This window comes from Lolium perenne, chromosome 3, assembly GCF_019359855.2.
Source record: "Lolium perenne isolate Kyuss_39 chromosome 3, Kyuss_2.0, whole genome shotgun sequence".
Classification (NCBI taxonomy): Eukaryota; Viridiplantae; Streptophyta; class Magnoliopsida; order Poales; family Poaceae; genus Lolium; species Lolium perenne.
The window spans coordinates 223,028,780-223,046,172 of record NC_067246.2 but is presented as its reverse complement, the minus strand read 5'-3'; the positions used below and the strand labels follow the sequence as shown (position 1 = coordinate 223,046,172).

The window sequence follows — 17,393 nt, the reverse complement described above, 5'->3', positions numbered from 1 at the left end:
GGTTTAGTGTCTCCGGTTACATTTAGTGCTCGGCGGGAGGTAGAATGGTTAAGGGAATTTACATAGGGCGATTCTAGGGTTTTGGCGGGAAATATTATATTCACTAAAAGATTGAATAAATAGGAAAATTGTTGTGCATATTTACTGGGCCAAAATAACAGCAATGACGCTATCGTGCGGGCGGAGTCAGTCCTCACTGGGCCAAAATAGGATTTTGGTTTTGGGAGTCAGTCTCCTCCAATTCCTCCCGCAGCCGCCGGCCATCCCATCTCCGGCCACCGTTCCCCGCCCCGCCTCGCCGTCCACCCCAGATGCTCCGCTGGCGCCTTGTCCTACCCCACCTCCGACCACCCTCCTCCGTCATCCCCGCGACCCCCCCTCGACCTCACGCCAACTCCCGATCCAGATCGAGGAGAGCCGCCGCTCCGGTGCCCCTCCTCGCCTCGCCACCCTGGTGCCCCTGATCCGCCTCCCCTACTTCTGTTGCCGGGTGAAGAACCCACGTCGAGGGTGCCGCGGGAGGTGCCTCTCCTCCTCCTCCTCCTCACGCCCGTGGTGGTGGCATGGCTGTTGCCGGCGCTGGAGATGGAGATGTAGGACCTCCTCGACTTCTACTCCCGTACGCGTCGAGCTCATCCACCTCGAAATCGACCTCCACCCGAAGCTGCCAGTGAGCTCCCCAACTAGCTGCTCCCGGTGAGGTCCCTCTTCCCCTTCTTTCTTTTTTTGCTATTTTTTTTTTATCATGTTGTTGTATATGAAGGCAGTAGATAAAGCAGGAATGAAGGAATGCAAATTCTTTTTACTTAATAAAATGTTGATTGTGCATATGCAGCACTTATGTATGAAACGATGTTCTGTATTTTTTTTGATTGCTTGCTGTTTATACATGTCTATGCAGTAGAGAAATTATGCTTGTATGGATGGAAATTTCTTTGCTAAATAAAATTTTGTTGTGTGGAAAGGCAGTACATGTGTAGGAAATTGACGTTCAAATTATTTCTGATCGTTTGCTGCTTATATGCATAGGCATGCACAATATCAGGTCCAAAGCATGTAGTTATTTTCTGCTACTGCGTAGTTTGTTTTATATGCGATTGATTCGGACGGGGTGATATTGCTTGCAGGCTTCTATCTTGTTTGGCCATCCTACTTACTAGTTATTTATGTTTCTATTTTCGCTAAGGTTTGCCTACTAACTGTGCTGCAGCTATCTGTGGCCTCTGCTTACCGAAATGTCGAGTTTCTAGCTTGGCGGCGCTCCGGCTGCCAGCGCCGCTTGCCTCGGATGTGCCCCTGGATCCTGCCACTGGTCTCCTGCTCCGACAGCATGGTTGTAGATTGATGGTGGTCTCGCTTGCCGGTGAGACAGCACCTCTCCGTGCAACCCTGACGCTCGGAGATCGGCATCGTAACCCAGGTCTAACTCCATAGCTCTCTTAATATGTGCTTATAATCTGTTCATGACACAGTGGGTGTACAATTTCCTCCTGTCTTTTTCTTTGTAATTAGTGAAATGATATCAAAGTCTTATGGAGGAAATTGTATTTCCTACTCGATTTGGCAGGAAAGGCTTATGTGGCTGGTTTCACCATGTGTCTGCCAAGTTCCGCAGTGGTGGTTGAGGCAAACTCCTGGTGTAGCCTGAGAGGACTCCATCATCCTCGTTGCCGCCTGCGGCGTTCTGCTGCTTGGCGGTGGATGACAAGGTCTTCCTCGAGCACGAGGTGTCCCAGGTAGTGCGGCATCACCATCAAGTAAGACTTCAAGGTAATCTCACACTCCAACACTGGTTGTTTGGTGTGTATAGTTGGTCTAGGTTGTGATATGTGTGTATTATTTCCTTGCTCAGTGCGAGAAATTTGTTACAGATGAGTATGTTCATGTCTTGAGGTGGTCCTTTGGGTCATGGCCCGCCTGCCACAGCCATGTGTGCATGTTTTGCTATCCGTTTGTTAGTCATGCTAGTGTAGTTAACTTGAATTTGAGCCCTTAGATGGCTTATATTTATGCTTTCTGGACGTCAAGTGTTTTTAGTTGTCCACGACTTATTCCTAGTAAAAAAATTATGTTTGTTTTTTGCATATTCACAGTTATTCTTATTTTAAAGGCAGAAGGTGTTGTTGTTACCTCATTCTGAATGTGTTACCTCACTATGGAGGGATTTGGCTAGCAGCGCAACCAAGAAGGTGTTCTCTTCGCAGACCCTGTCTCTGCCCCGGTACAAGAGCGGCAAAGGTGAGTGCACGGTGCTTTCTCGGCACACCAAGGTCATGAAAAGCTAGCTTCTTTTTCTGTAATATAGATGATGATGTTAATGTCGCTGTTGTACTGTCGTGCCGTGTTAATTGTGAACTGCTGTGCTGGAACTTTACTTTACTTTCGTATCTGGTATCTTAGCTCATTTTCCAAACAGGTTTGTTTCACCCGATGAAATGAATACTTTTTGCTGGAATTGTAGACCATCTAAAGTGATAATTCGGTCCCTGTTTTATTGCTGATCCGGCTTTGGATGAAAAGCGTCTTTTGTCTGGTGGACTTTTGTCTCACTTTCAATCGTGCTCAGTCCCATCTCATATGCACCTCAATCCATTGTTTTTGTAAATGTTATTTAATTATCCGACTTGCAAGTTGCAACGATCCAATTATGCTTGTATGTCCTCAGTTGTCAAATATTGGAAGCCTTTTCATGTCCATAACCAACTATGCTTGTATTTCAAAAGTCGAGAACCTTAGGTACTCAATTGGTGAATATCCGTTCTTAATTTGAAGTATCTTGCTTTATGCAGGTAGTAACACTGGAAGAGGCATTGGATCTGGTAGGTACTAAGCTAATTATCTGAATTTACAGGTGCTGCTGTACTTTGACCCCTAAGCATGGCCATCTGGCGATGATTTTCTTGCTTCCCAGGGTGCTAGCTACTGTTTGGCTAAGGAATAATATAAGAAAATAGATTATATCGACCATTCAGTTATGGTTGTAGGACTGATAAGATCTGAATAACTCCTGCACTTGGTTAAGTAGTTTCTTAACTTCCTTAGGCCTTGTTCATTTTCCAGGGATTGAATCCGAGGCTGGATCTGATCCAGGCAGGGATTTGGTTGATCCAGAGTTGTCACCCAATCCCTTCCAATTCCTTTTCCCGAGCCCTTCTAATCCATGTCTTCAAGACCATATTCGGTTAGGCCTCTCTTGTGCGTGGATTGAAGCATCAAAGATCGTTGTCTCGTGATCCCGCTTCGCTTGCTCAGAGTCCCTCTCGTCATGGAAATTCTTCCACGGGCCTGTGGAGATGAAAATTTCCCAGATCCAGCTAGTACAATTGGATGGGATTAGTCGGGGCCAATAACACCGGCGGGGAGTAACCGAACAGTACAATTTTGCTGGTCTGTAAAAAATAACACGCGGGGCTAGACATCCAGGACTGGGCCCTAATACATATCAATCCCTGCCACATAGGGATTAAACGAACGAGGCCTTAGAAATATTTTCTGTCTATGTCTAGTGTTGCTTTGGTTCATCCTTGAAGTTCAATGGCATCATTTCCTTAGTTGGTCTTGTGTTATTTTCCATGAACAGATGCTATTCTAGGTACTCCCTCCGTCCTATGAAACTTGTCTGAGATTTGTCTAAATTTGAATGTATGTACGTACTAGATAGTGTCTAGATACATCCAAATTTTGACAAATCTAAGACAACTTTGTGAGGCAGAGGGAGTATATCCCTTATGCCATGTGTATGTTTAGTGCTTAGTATAGACAATACTTGACAAGATAAGGTGTATATATAGTGCTAATTAATGTGTCATTGACAATTTTGAATTGGTTGCTGCCATGCTTGCCATTCTTCCTCCTCTTCTCAGTAGTTAATGAAATTGCTTCAGGTGATTAACCTGTATATTCCTTTTCTTCGTCGCATTGCTAGAGCATTTTCAGATTTGCTAGATCTGATCTGTTATGCTCTATTTTCTTCCAGCTTCTTGGATCGAGTTTTTTTGCTTTTGGAGACATCGATGCTTGTTTGGATCAAGCAGCAAGGACTCGTCAACGTATGGAACGTCTATGCCTCCGGCTGCTTTGGTGTCTGGCACGGCGCAGCCGGCTTGCGGCTTATATAACGTTTCAGGGTCCTTGTGATTACGTCGAGTAGCTGCACATTTGGTAGTTACATATCATTCATTCATGTGGTGCTCCTGATTTATCCAGGAGTCGTAATTTCAGGGTCCTTGTGATGACGTCGAGTAGCTATCGACTTGGTATTGACATATATCATTCATTCATGTGGTGCTCCTGATTCATCCAGGAGTTGTAACAGCACATAAGGAGTTGTTTCCTTCATTATATCTTTGTCTGTAGCCATTAGCCGAGTTAGATTGTGTGTTATTTTTTCTGTTGTTTACGTGCCATGAATTTCCAAAAAAATAGAAAAGGCCATGTCCAGTTTTTTAATAATCGACTATCCCCTGATTAGTTAACTTGAAGATTGAAGATTAATGAAAGAAAGATCTGAAATTTTGCTAGTAATTCTGTTGTGTTCTTTACTTAGAAACAAGAAGTCGTGTTGGTATATAGTTGAGCAAATTTGATTGTTCAATCAGTTGAGAAATATTTGATTGTTCAATCAGTATACCATAACCAAGTGTCGATCCTTTCTCAGGAAAAATCAAAGCTCCCGCCAATTTGTTCTTTAGGAAACACACAAGACGTAGCAGCAGTAGCATGATTCCAGCGCAACCTTAATTAACGGGATTAATTATTGCGCGTTAATTAACGGGAAGAAGTCCGAAAGAACCTTAATTAAGGGGATTTTCCCCTTAATTTGTAGGCATTCCTAATTTGTAAACACACAAAACTAATCAGGTTCCAACCATGAGACCTGGCGCCTTCCTCGCTTCCTCTTCAACCCACAACGCAGCCTCTCCTTTCTTCCGAGACCACAACAAATCCTTGTGCCTCTCGCGGCGGCCGGGCGGCGAGGGCGACGCGTCTCCAAGCCCTCCGCCTACCTCCCCGACCTCCTTCCGTCGCCCTCGCCACGCGCGGCTTCTCCAAGCCCTCCGCCTACCTCCCCGACCTCCTTCGGTACAAGAACAAGGAGGTTGACGGTGCCACGGTGGCGCACGATGACGGCCGATGCTCGCCGCTCGCGTGAATGGCGGTGCGATGCACGAGCTTCTGATCGCCCGCCCGCATGTGCTGCCGCCGCCGACATCCGGCGACCACCTCCCAGAGTTGTAGCCCGGTGACTCGGTGAGGCCCCTCTCCTCCTCCTCCTCCTCCTCCTCCTCCATTTGTTCTTTTCCATGGAGACACAACGCATCCACCTATGTAAATCTGACGTGTGCTTTGGCCATTGTGGCATGGTGTTCTAGCGATAGGAGCATAGATGTATTCGAGAAAAGAAATCTTTTCACTTTTGCTTAGTTTGGGATTATATTATATATCATTAAAAGATCTTCAATTAATTCAAGCAAAGAGATCATGAGAAGACTGAATACCTCAACTTTTGCAGCATCTGGTCCTTCTTGGCTTCTATTGTTATCTTTAGGAAATAACTAGTTAAATGCTTGCGCGTTGCTGGGCCTCTCTCTCTCTCTCTCTCATTTCAGATCCAAGCACGCCTTCTCTAAAATCATTGCACATGATGCAACAGATATTAACCATGCATACATAAGTGTTAAAAGATACTAAATGTTAGTTTCCCTCTCCCCTTCACACTCATATTAGGCACGAGCTTCCTTTTTTTTGGCTCTAATACTACCAAGTTTAGCTTGCTTCATACTCCATGGTCCATATTGTGTGCTCCTTCGACGACACACTTTTTTCTCCAACTTAAACACTATAAGGTCTCACATATGTGTCTTGCCTTAATTTTTTCATGATAGAAGGTGAACATGTGCGCAATGCACCCAAATTATAGATACAACTTTGAAATATTAGAATACAAGAAATTTAGTTTATTCAAGGGGGTTTAATTTATTAGTGCCTCAATATTTGACAAGCCATTCAAATTTCTATCATGCAAAAACATAACCAATAAATAAATGCTGAAATTATATGTTTGATCACGCCAAGATAAACATCGTTCGACGTGTTGGGTTCCTAATTGCGTCACACCAAGTTACATGTTGGTCGATGGCTTGAATTCCTCGGATCATCCTCCAACACTTGATCACATTCTTGTCAGAACAATCTAGGAGTAGCATTCTAGGTTGTTGGACATGTTTTCCAGGAACCAATGTGTGATCCATCTAAAATTCTAAATAAATCAATCAATAACCAAAATGTCAAGCATAAAAGATGCTAGTGTGATGCAACAAATAGTAATGCATTGCCACACAGATGTTTGTTTGATGCATGACTTAAGATGCCTTGCTGATGTTTGGAACATGCAATATACTGATCTTCACTTCAGGTCTGCCGGGTGGTTCTTGTACTATTGACGTATACATATGTAGACTTTTCAATTAGTAGAAAATGGCTCGATGTAGCAGATTGGCATGTCCCTATGTTTATATCAGTGTAATAAAAAAGAAACAGTTTGGCCCTATGTTTACATAAGTACCCCACAGTGAGATGTTCTATACAGAAATCATATTTTTGCATGCTATAACAGAGAATAAATATGGGTCGAAGATTACAAATGTTAATATTTAGTAACTGTAAAAGTTAATGAAACAAAATTTATTGTAGACGAAGATATCCAAATGAGTTGGCTAAGTACATAAAAATTCATTTAGTACAGGTAACTGAAAGTGGTGCCTTTCAGATAAGCAGGGAACCAAATCTCAGTCTGATCTTCAAACCATGTAAACCTACATATTTAAACAACTCAGAAACTATAGCATCGGCTCAGGTTGAAAGCCTACATTGTTTTGAAAATGTTTAAGTGTATCATGAACCATTGTTCTAGCCAAACCGGCAAATACAAGGAGTGTACAGTTTGTTGTAGAAAGAAAAAATACAACATAACAATTCAAGTGGCTTGCCTGAATGTCTTAACATGCACTATAAATGTTTTCAGTCTTGCCATGTTAATAATATCTTGTTGTAGACTATAAATCAACTCACATGTTCAAAATTATAGCTCACCAACGTGCACTGAAGATCTTTCAATTTTCAGCAGGAATGGGGCGATGTCATGGTGCCGATATGACCTTACCAAGCTCCCACTTCTCCGCCCTGCCCTGCACTTGCCCACCACCAGCAGGTTGCCCGCTGTCCCATGGCCGACGTTGTCCCCCGCTAGATTAGCAACGACAAGCAGGCCTCTGTCTAACAGTGAGAAGAAAGACGCAGCGGCTTGGTGGAATAGCTCACGGAGGGAAAGGAGAAGATAATGGTGGATGCTCTTGACCGTGGAGGACGATTGAGCTAGCAGCTATTCCACTGTCATTGAAGAGATCGGATGTTGTTTTCTGGTACGTACATGTTCATGTCAACTGATTGAACAATCAATATGCTCAGCTATATACCAACACGAGAAATGATCGACACATGGTTATACCAACAATCAATTGGGAGCTTGGCAGAGGAGATCGGATGTTGCCACTGAGGGATAAGGGGAAAGGCATCATTAGCAGGCTTTCGTCAGTTTTTTTCTGTTATGTGGTTGACGGCGATTATTTTTAGTTGTGGCTAACGGTGATTTTGGAACAGAGGAAATTGCATGTTGTCCTTGAAACATGGAGATAATTCAATTGCTAACGAAAAATCTATCGTACAAGGAGAGGGTAAAGATGTACTCCATATTTACCTGGCTAATGATATGGCGGTGGCATTTATGTAGTTTGGTAAATGTGTGACAGCAGGCATTCACCACGGGTTTTACCTTAATAGTAAAGATATGATATCTCAGCTTGTGGTCTAACATTGATCAAGTTGCGATGCTCATGTGCAGGCTTATAAGCTGATGTGCTTTATACATGAAAACCATAAAACATACATTCAACATAATCAACATGAGACTAGACCTATTAATGATTTTTTTTGGTGCATAGTTTTCTGCGGTCTACACTACATACATACAAGTATGGTTGCTCAGTTTGATTATATCCCATACTTACTAACATACTTAGTGTGAAACTCTTCCTCTTTAGGGACAGTATAGGGACTAAGGTGGTGTCATGCTACTGTAATGATTTGAAAATTATTATGTGTGATATGATGATATGTAGCTACTAACGATGCACAGATAAAATTTAACCGTCGAAATATGATTTTATTTTGTAACACCTTATGTATTAAATTGCATCATATGAATGATAACTAGTCACTAGATGTTTAGTAATTAATGAGGCCTCTTTTCAAAGTATAGTCGAGTGGGGATGTTCACGCATTTCCTAGCACCTGAACATCCTTGTATACTGTATATGACATATTTTTGTCATTGTCCTAGGTTTTTTATACTTTACTGTAGCACCTCCTTATGTTATTGTTGGCTTACATTATCATTGTTGACATTGGTTGCATCCTTGAATTATAAAGCATGCACGTTTCTACATCTTTTTCAGCACTTCCAAGTTTGGCCCACATGAAAATGAGTCTTCTCGTGTAATCATTGCTTTTCCTTGAATAGAAATTATTAGTGGTTGATCTAGGTTTCTTTGTTAACTATATTATGAGTTTACTGTTACGATAGTAGTGGAGTATTGGCTGTGACTACTAGCCATCTTGTGTCTAGACTTCAGATTACTATCGTACCTATATTAAGCATGGTTCTGGTTCATCATTTTAGTTGCGCTCAAATCGGTTGTTGGGTATTTACTCTTGTTTATGTATTTACTTTATCGATAGCAAAGTGGCCAATTTCTAACTCATTTTTCCAGGTGCGTAACTACGCTAAGCAAGAAGGCACCCCTGGTGCATGCCGTGCCTGGTGGCAACCTGCCTGCCGCCAGGTTTCTTCTTCACCACGGTGCTGATCTCCGTTAGGAAATTCAAGAGGGTGCCAATGTTTTTCATCTCCGCTGCTATGAAAGGTACACGGCTTGAAAGGTATGTATCTGATGTTCTTAGTTTTCTTCCATTAATTTCCTCAAATGTGAGGTTTATGGGTGCGTGTCCTTGGTTATGTCTTCTCTGATCTAGGAGTACTGTTCTCTGTTCTGGTATTTCTCTTGATAGGAATAATGCTCCTTTATGTGTCGTTCAACTTTTTCTTTGGTTGATACTTGTCTCAACCTTAGCTGGTCCGTGATTGTATTTGAATTGAATATTCCGAACTATGCAATAAATGAAACGGCTGTGTGCATCTTTTGATGCAGAGGCCGGGGGTCTCCCCATTTCGGAAAAAAATGTGTCGTGCAACTTGTCGAATATGTTAATCTTTCGTAGTTAAGCAATTAGTACCTATGCATAATTGCATATGCATGTTTCCTCAGTTTTATGTTTAAATAATTTATCTATGTATGTGCACTGGCCTAGTGTAAATATTCAGTGTGAATTCTGTAATATGGGTGTACTATTGTGTCCTGCATTTGAGGAGCAATTTATGTGCACGCGATGTGCTCCTTGTGAATTTGCTCTAATTAATATGCTGGATCCAATTGTTCTTTACGTTTCTCTTGCATCTTCGTTTGTGTAGTATTTCTCTTGCACCTTCTAGTTTTATTACCTCTGTTAGCAATTCTGTTGCACTTCGTTTTGTACTTCTATCTCATTTCTCGAAGTTTACCCAATGAGTTTCAAGAAAATCTGGGTGCTTTCTTTTATACTAGGAAAAACAGTGGCATCTATATTCTTAGATGTACAACATTGCAAAAAAAGAGGCCAAGAGAAATAACATGCTAAGAGCAGTAGTGTGTTCAGTCTGTGTTTCAAACTATTTTAGCATTTTTCTTCTGCAAATTACTCAGGGAGTATTAGTCTTTTTTCTTCATCGTGTTCTTGCACACTTTAAGCACTTACCTTTGGCATGCACCATTAGTGACTTACATGATACTTAGTGTTAGTTTTTTAATTCAATATGTCACATGATTTGCATTTTTGCTTGATTTATTTTTTCGGTCTCAACCATCTTTTAGAGTATTTGTTAATGTACTACTTTCTTTCTGTAAAAAGGTTATTACTTGATTTTCGTATACATTCGTTCTTATAAATAATTAAATATCCTTGTTTGCCTTTTCTTTTCTAACCAATCTTTGGTGGAATTCTGGTGTCGTATAATTTATTTAAGTTAAGCAGTTTCATTGCTTTTCAAAAAAGGCTTGAGCTTTGATGTACATGGTGGGGGTGGCGCGCAGCAGGATGACCAGCTAGACCGCGCGGAGCCGATGTGGCCCGCCAGCAAGCCGCGTCTGTGGGAACCCTCACTATGCCGGCGGCTAGGACCTTCAGCAAGCGCGTCTAGTTCCAGAAGTTGCATGTCTGGCTTCTCGTTGTTCCACTGTTTGAGCTATATGGCAACGGTCAGCTAAGAGGTGGTCCTCCTACACCGAAAGTTAGCCCTTGATGATGTTTAGAAGAGTGATGAGGTATATACCTTACATAAAAGCCCTTGTTTTTCTTCACAAGGATTGGTATCCATATAACCAATTTTGTGTCGCTTCATATAAAAGAATTATCACGTTTTTTGAGTTGATGTCTATCAGAAAGTATCTGCCTTTTTTAGTTATAAAACCTTCTCTTTTTTTAGGGCAAAAAAAAAACTGAACCTTCTCAATCTGGATTCTCTCTGGTGCCATTAGTTGTGGTCTGGTTGTTACCATTTATATATCTTAACCAGGCCAAAGGTGGATAGTTGTAAGATGCATTTTTTTATTAAAGTCAAACTGAACCTTTTCATGTAAAGTCTGTTCGTGCACAGTTCATTGTGTATTTTCACATGACTATATTTCCCTCTGCAGCTTTAATTTAAGTATTACACTGTGATTCATGTAGTGTTCTTAGATGTTTTGATAAATTCCTTAAATCTGTTTTGATGTATTCAAATATTACATCGATTGGTAAAGGAGTATTTGGCTCTGCTATGTTGGTGAGGCACAATGTTTAGAAGAAGTGAGTCTAATTAGCACTTCCCCTTCCACTTACCTTATGCAAAATGATCAGTTTTGTTCAATCGCTTTGATGGTATGGAGCTTCATGTGTCGTGAAGGCATGTGCCAAAGAGGATCCGGCTTGCACGACAACACCGACCGCACTCGCCGGTCCGCCTGCCAGTAGGTAAATCCTCATGTGCTTCATCTTGACATGCTACACTTTTTTTAATGTATGGGGCATAGTTATTTTGTTCATCTTTCCACCTTCTCTAGCTCTATTATAGTTTGATGTCCATAAGTTCATTGTTTAATGTATGGGGCCTAGTTATTTTGTTCATGTTTACACCTTCTGTAGCTCTGTTGTGCTTGTATACTTATCATATCATGTCGGTTGAATTTGTTGTGATTGTGCTTTAATACCGATCATCTGCTCTTCCTGGGACCTTAGTATACTAGTTTCTTAAATAATTATTTTGGGTTAGTGAAATGTGTGTTCAGCTTTGAAATAATTATTTTGGGTTTCATCTTTATAAGACCTCCTGTTTTGTGCATTCCTAATTTTCTACCTATTTCAAATTTTTGGTCAATAAACACATACTCCATCACTTATCCTGGTGTGTTGTATACTTTGTTTGTGTTTTCATGCCACCTGTATGGTTACCGAATTCCGGTCCTTGGGTGCATCAAGGAGTGTATTTGGGTACCCTTTGAGTTGCATGTTTGACAAAGTTTACGTTTTTATAGGTGTATTAATACTACTAATGTGACATGTTTTTCTTCTTTTTAAATTACATGCTTATGTGTTATCTGGACCACTTAAGTAGATGAGATGTATGAAGTGCCAATTTAATATAGCCATTATAAAGATTCTTATTTATTGTGACTATTGCATTTCACCATTGGTGGCTGACTTTGCCTCTTGTTTGTTTGGTCACAACAAATTAAGCTTTGTTCCCTTTTTGTGTGTTGATCACTTGTTAATGTAACCTGTCATTTATTATAAACTATTGAGCATATTACAGTTTCACTTGTTAATGTTGTTTGGTGCCCAATTTTGAAGTACTTTGAAAAGCCACCTATTACGAATTCGATGCTAATTCATGTTGCATCTAATCATGCATCAGTTCTTGCTCAGATTGTTCGGCAACAAATCGAGGGCATGCAGATCCGTATATCATGTGCATCGTATAGTGTCTTATGTTTTCTTATTTTTAAGTGGTGTGAATTCTTTGTGACTTTTCCCTAGTGGTATTGGTTAACTAGTATCATGTCGAGCTAGTAGATACATTGATTTGAAAAGATGAAACACTCTGCGCTACAGAATCTGGAATGTGTTGTTGAAGACAGGGATTAACCGAATGATAATAGCTTGCAGGAATGATGCAGGGGCATGGCTGACAGGGATTGAACATGTGGAAGCTGAGAGCGTAGCCCTGTGATCCACTTGAGCTGATATCCATCCTGGTTGTGTAACATGAAACTGATGTTATGTTCAGTTCATTCTGTTATTGTTTGCATGTCTGATCCTGTGGGTTGTGGCAGATATGTGGTACTTGGAACTATCTCTTCATTTTCATCATCTTTATTGGAGCTAATTCTGGCTATGTGATTCTGTTCTAGTCTCAAAACTCGTATTCCCTTTGGCCCTAAATACTTATTTGCAGGTTCCATGAATCTAGACACAGTTTAGCCGACATTTTGCCTAAATTTGCGACAAGTATTTAGAGCCGTAGGGGGTAGCATTACCAAAGCTAGCATGCAAGTAGCAGCAGCTTTTTATTTTGTCCAGTTTCAGACTAGTAAAGGTGTATTACTAGCATACTATGCCAAGTTTTTCTTCTTACATGCCTTTGTACTGTCCAGACCACTTGATTGTTGAGCTATATGAAGTGGTAATATGGTAGAGCTATCATTAAAACCTACTATTTATGTAGTAGAGCTATCATTAAAACCTACTAGAAAATCAGTTGGCTATCCTTGTCATGGTATGTACCAGATATTTATTTGGTGTCATTCATATATGATTTTTTCCTCTCCTGTGAGCAACAATTGATAATTTCATCTCTAGTAAATATGTTTTGAAATATATGTGTGCCCTTAAAATAATATGATGTGAGAACTGATCTCTATTTCCTGTTACCTCAATCGATGCAATGAAGGCTGCAGCGACCATGGAGCCGAAGAACACAAAAATGGACATGTACAAGTCCAGGTTGGTACACCCTGACGGTGGGGCATGGTGAAGGCTTGTTGTCGGAGCAGAAGGTAAAGGAGTACAACAAGATCCTGTGGCACGTCGCCTCGCTTGCTCGACCCTTAAAGTTAGCCTGTCAACCTTTCTAGTTTGAGCTCTAGTCGAGCAAATAATATTTATGTCAACTTTGACTAGTAATTGTCATATTTAGCATGTGGAAAACCCATGTCATTTTGTCCAAGTTGCCGCACTCTGTAGCTTTGTATATGTTTATGTCCATCAGTTCATGGTTTACTCACTCGAAGGTGTTTTTTATGTGAGTTTGCTGATAAATTTATTGTTACAACATATTGATATGTGACTCTCGGCAGGTTGATATATAGTGTTGATTGGCTGGGAAGGAGGCATCATGCTGATCTACCGAGTTGGCTGGGGAGGAGCATTTTGAGTACTGCGATTCATGTTTTGACAATGTTGACTGAGAAATGCGAGTGGAGCACGAGCCCATTCTCCGGCTGCGCGAGGAAAGGTACACATCTTGCTGCGTGGTCACGATGCATGTATTTTATACTATTATCATATTTTACACTCTTATCGTTCACGTGTTGGCTAAAATAGAGTATTTGTGGTGTTCAAATGCATGTTTCGATGCCAGACCTGGCCTAGTTCATCTTATTCGCCTTTCGAGTAATAATTTCCTGTGTTGTACATAACTTTTTTTTGGTCTGTTGTCGTCCAGGCGTTGGACGGACGAGCCGAGCTTCTTCTTTGCTAGATGTGTGACGCTGCGACGCTCCAGCGGCACATGAAGCAAGAGACTGCCATGGGGCTCCAGAAGGTACCCTGATGCGATAGCAATAGCAGCAGAGAGTAGAGCTGATACTCCTGGGCACTCTTTTTCTTTTGTATTTTCAAGTGTTGAGCATGATGTAGTATTTATTGTGGTCTTAAATTTACTGCAGTTGACATCGTGGAAAGTTTGAGAGTGCTAGTCGCTTGGTGATGTATCGCGTTGGGCATGAGCATTTAATCTTTGATTAAACTTCTTGGTTGAATTATGTACAAGGATAATGCTTTAGTCACTTGTTATCATAGTATGAGCTAGATTGACTCGAGTGTATTAATGTGTTGTGATGTATACAACAGAAATCTAGGGAAATTATTCCTCGATTTCGAATCTATAATCGTTCACTTTACAATGAAAATTATTCCATGGGAAGGATAAAAGAAAATGTTCCTTTCTATCTTAACTTGTACTCTGATGTCCTTTTACTGCACCGTATGCACCTGAGAAAAAGCACAACCAGATTTGGAATCCGTGAAAATTCATGCATCATACACGGTAAATTCATGTATCACACGAGAAACATGCTCCTTATTTTCTAGGTGCATACAGAAACCATCCATTGTATACACGAATCAATGTTGCGTAGGATACTCCGTGCCAGTTTATTAGCGCTAAGATCTCTTTTCAAAATTACCTCTAATTACTCGCTCCTTCTCTCCAATCAATTTTCCCTAACAATCCTCATTTCCAAGATCAGCCTTGCATGTTCAATCTGAAAGATGTTTCCGTTTATCAACATTAACTAGATCCCTGATTTACAGGAATAAGCCAGCGAAAACGGAAGGGTAAAATCATGAGAATAGCAACAAACTCGCCCCACGCCTTCCTTTTAGGGTAAAAACTAAAAAAAAAGTCTTAATTAACGGAACAGAGAGAGTAGGGTATAGTTTGACCAATTTTTTTACCTTGAAAAATATGTTTCACATATGGTGTCCATGAAAATAAACATGTTGAAACAATCAAAGCGAGGGAGTGAATCTCGTGATCCACGTCCTAGAAATCCGCGAGTTGCACCGAGGGTTTCGGCGGAGTAGACCTGCCTTATTTTACATCACACTTGATTTACGGGCAAATTATATAGGGTGCTCCAGATTTTGTGATCACACTTGATTTACGGCAAATTATAGGCGATGGTCATGAATCGTCTTATTAAATGGACCTGCCTTATTTTACGTAGCGTACATTTGGTCTCACGATATGATGTCTCTGCCCATAACAGTGATCCGTGGGATGACGCATCCTAGCTGTCCATGGCTCCTGGCGATCAACGGCAAGAGAAGAGAACCGATCAAAATTAGCCTTCTTTCCCGCCTTGTCTCTGTTATTTCCCTTGAAATTTCAAACCTCTCCACCAACCTTAGACCTGCCGCTCCCCTATAAGTACTAGACCATGGCCGCCCTGCCGCGCGTCGGCTATCGCGTGACTTGTTGACTTAGACTTTGACTCTTGCTCGGAGAGGAGAGGAGCTGCGAGGCAGCGCTGGGATCGCGGTCCAGCCGGCCTCGAAGACGATCCATCCAACAGGTAACCCATGAATCTCATGATTTGCTTCTTCATGTGCTATTACACATATCTCACCCTGGCAATTACGTCTTCTTTCTACATAGGACGAGGGTTAGGGGAACTGGCGGTGAGCAGGAGGCATTGCGCGCGTGCAAGCTAGGTTCGGCGCAGCGGCGTGGATGCAGGTGCCAGTACGCCGGACACCGTGTCGCTTCAACTCTATACCGGTCAGTCAAGGCGTGGATTGATCCTTTTTTTACATGCACGTACTGATCCATCAAACTCTCGATCTGTTCTTGCATATTAAGTACACGCACAGTTAGTTGCCTTGGTACGTCAAGAAATTATATGTAGTATTGATCTGTCGCAACACATTCGTGGCGAGACGCCGGCGTACCAATGGTTTTTTAGGCTGCTAGATCGTCAGCGCGAGCGGGATCCGACGTGTCCACCTATGGCGCGGGAAGATCGTCAGCGCGGGCGGGATCCGCGGCCATCTTCGATGGCTGCTCCTTGTGCAACGCTGCCGACGCCGTATCAGAACCTCTTGGTGCCGTCACCCCCTTGGGGACGACCTGCTCCTTCAGCACCGAGGTTGCCACATTTGGTGACTCAGCCTCAGAGCCCTTCGACGTCGTGGCCCTCTCGGCGACCTCCTTCACCGCCTCGGCCTCGGCAACCTTCTACGCCGCATCGGCCTCCGCGGCCTACAGCAGAGCCTTCGGTATCCGGGTGCTGGCGAGGGTCCGTCAATCGTCGACCAGGGTCCGTCAATTTAACATCGTGCCCGCGCGACTCGGCCCCATCCTCGTCTCCTTTCCGCCTCCCCGCTCGCGCCTCCAAATGGACCCGAAACCAAATGGACAACCCGGTGCTGGCCGAGATGATCCGCGACCTGCCCTTCCTCCTCGGCGAGCCCGACCTGGTGCAGCGCCTGCTCCACCACACCCACGTCAGGATCGACCACTACGCCGCCGCCATCGACGAGGCGGCCGCCCGGCTCGACACCCTGCGGCGAATGGACCGCCTGCTCCGGCAGACCCTCAGGACCGCGGACGAGGAAGTCGGGAGCGCCGCCGAGGCCGCTGAGGCCCGCCTTCGCGCCTTCCTCCGGCAGCGGCGGAACTTCACCCAGGTCCTCGCCTTCCTCCTCTTCGTCCGGGCGCTCGCCTTCGCCAGGACCCGCTCGCGCCTCGTCCCCGCCGTGCTCCTCGCCGCCGCGTCCGCGGCTGCCTTCCCCGGGCTCAGCACCTTGGTGAGGCTCTCCGTCCTCACGCTCGGCTTCCTCTTCTCTTCTGATCAGCAGCCTACTGGTGGTGTGTAATGTGGCTTCAGAGGGCAGCAAATAGTTTAGGAGCGCAGTTAACCAGTACCTGGAAGAACAGTCCTAATCTTCGTCAGCTGCTGCTGTCTGTGAAATTTCACATTTTGTTGTCTCGTATCTTACTCGCTCTGTTGGTTCTGCGGCTGGTAAAAAATACAGATCCGAGACATGGCAATTGCCGAATGCTGATGCATACCGCTGGAGGTTTTCTGAGTTCTCAACTTCTGCACGGCTGTATGCTTGGTCATGTTACTTCCGTGGCTCGGCCATTTATTTCTGTTTCCTATCTATCCATTATCTTGTTACTGAGGGCTTGCAGTTTGCATCTCTAGATTTAGCTATTCCCTAATAGAGAGCAGTGTTGTCCATGTTGCTGAATACTGATGCATACCGTTCGACATTTTCTGAGTTCTCAACTTCTCATTATCTGTTTTGGAGAGATTTTTGACACCGCTTTTGGTAGTGGTGGTGATGAATGTGAGGACACTGTCAAACGAGCAAGGCTGTATGCAGGCTTACTGCTTCGGCTCGGCCTTTTAATTCTG

At 42.9% G+C, this 17,393-nt stretch overlaps 2 long non-coding RNA genes across 3 annotated transcripts; both read left to right on the top strand.

The window, feature by feature from the left end:
- Positions 1-185: 185 nt before the first annotated feature.
- Positions 186-3,987, top strand: LOC127343481 (uncharacterized). Its single transcript, XR_011755745.1, has 5 exons — positions 186-696; positions 1,211-1,420; positions 1,568-1,770; positions 2,111-2,238; positions 2,790-3,987. It is a non-coding gene; the product is annotated as an uncharacterized lncRNA (long non-coding RNA).
- Positions 3,988-7,128: 3,141 nt separating this feature from the next.
- Positions 7,129-14,369, top strand: LOC127343485 (uncharacterized). 2 transcript variants are annotated; one of them, XR_011754192.1, is made up of 6 exons: positions 7,129-7,421; positions 8,829-11,163; positions 12,348-13,244; positions 13,545-13,702; positions 13,913-14,011; positions 14,136-14,369. It is a non-coding gene; the product is annotated as an uncharacterized lncRNA (long non-coding RNA). The 2 variants fall into 2 exon arrangements; XR_011754191.1 differs by having other exon boundaries at positions 13,913-14,369.
- The last annotated feature ends 3,024 nt before the right edge of the window (positions 14,370-17,393 follow it).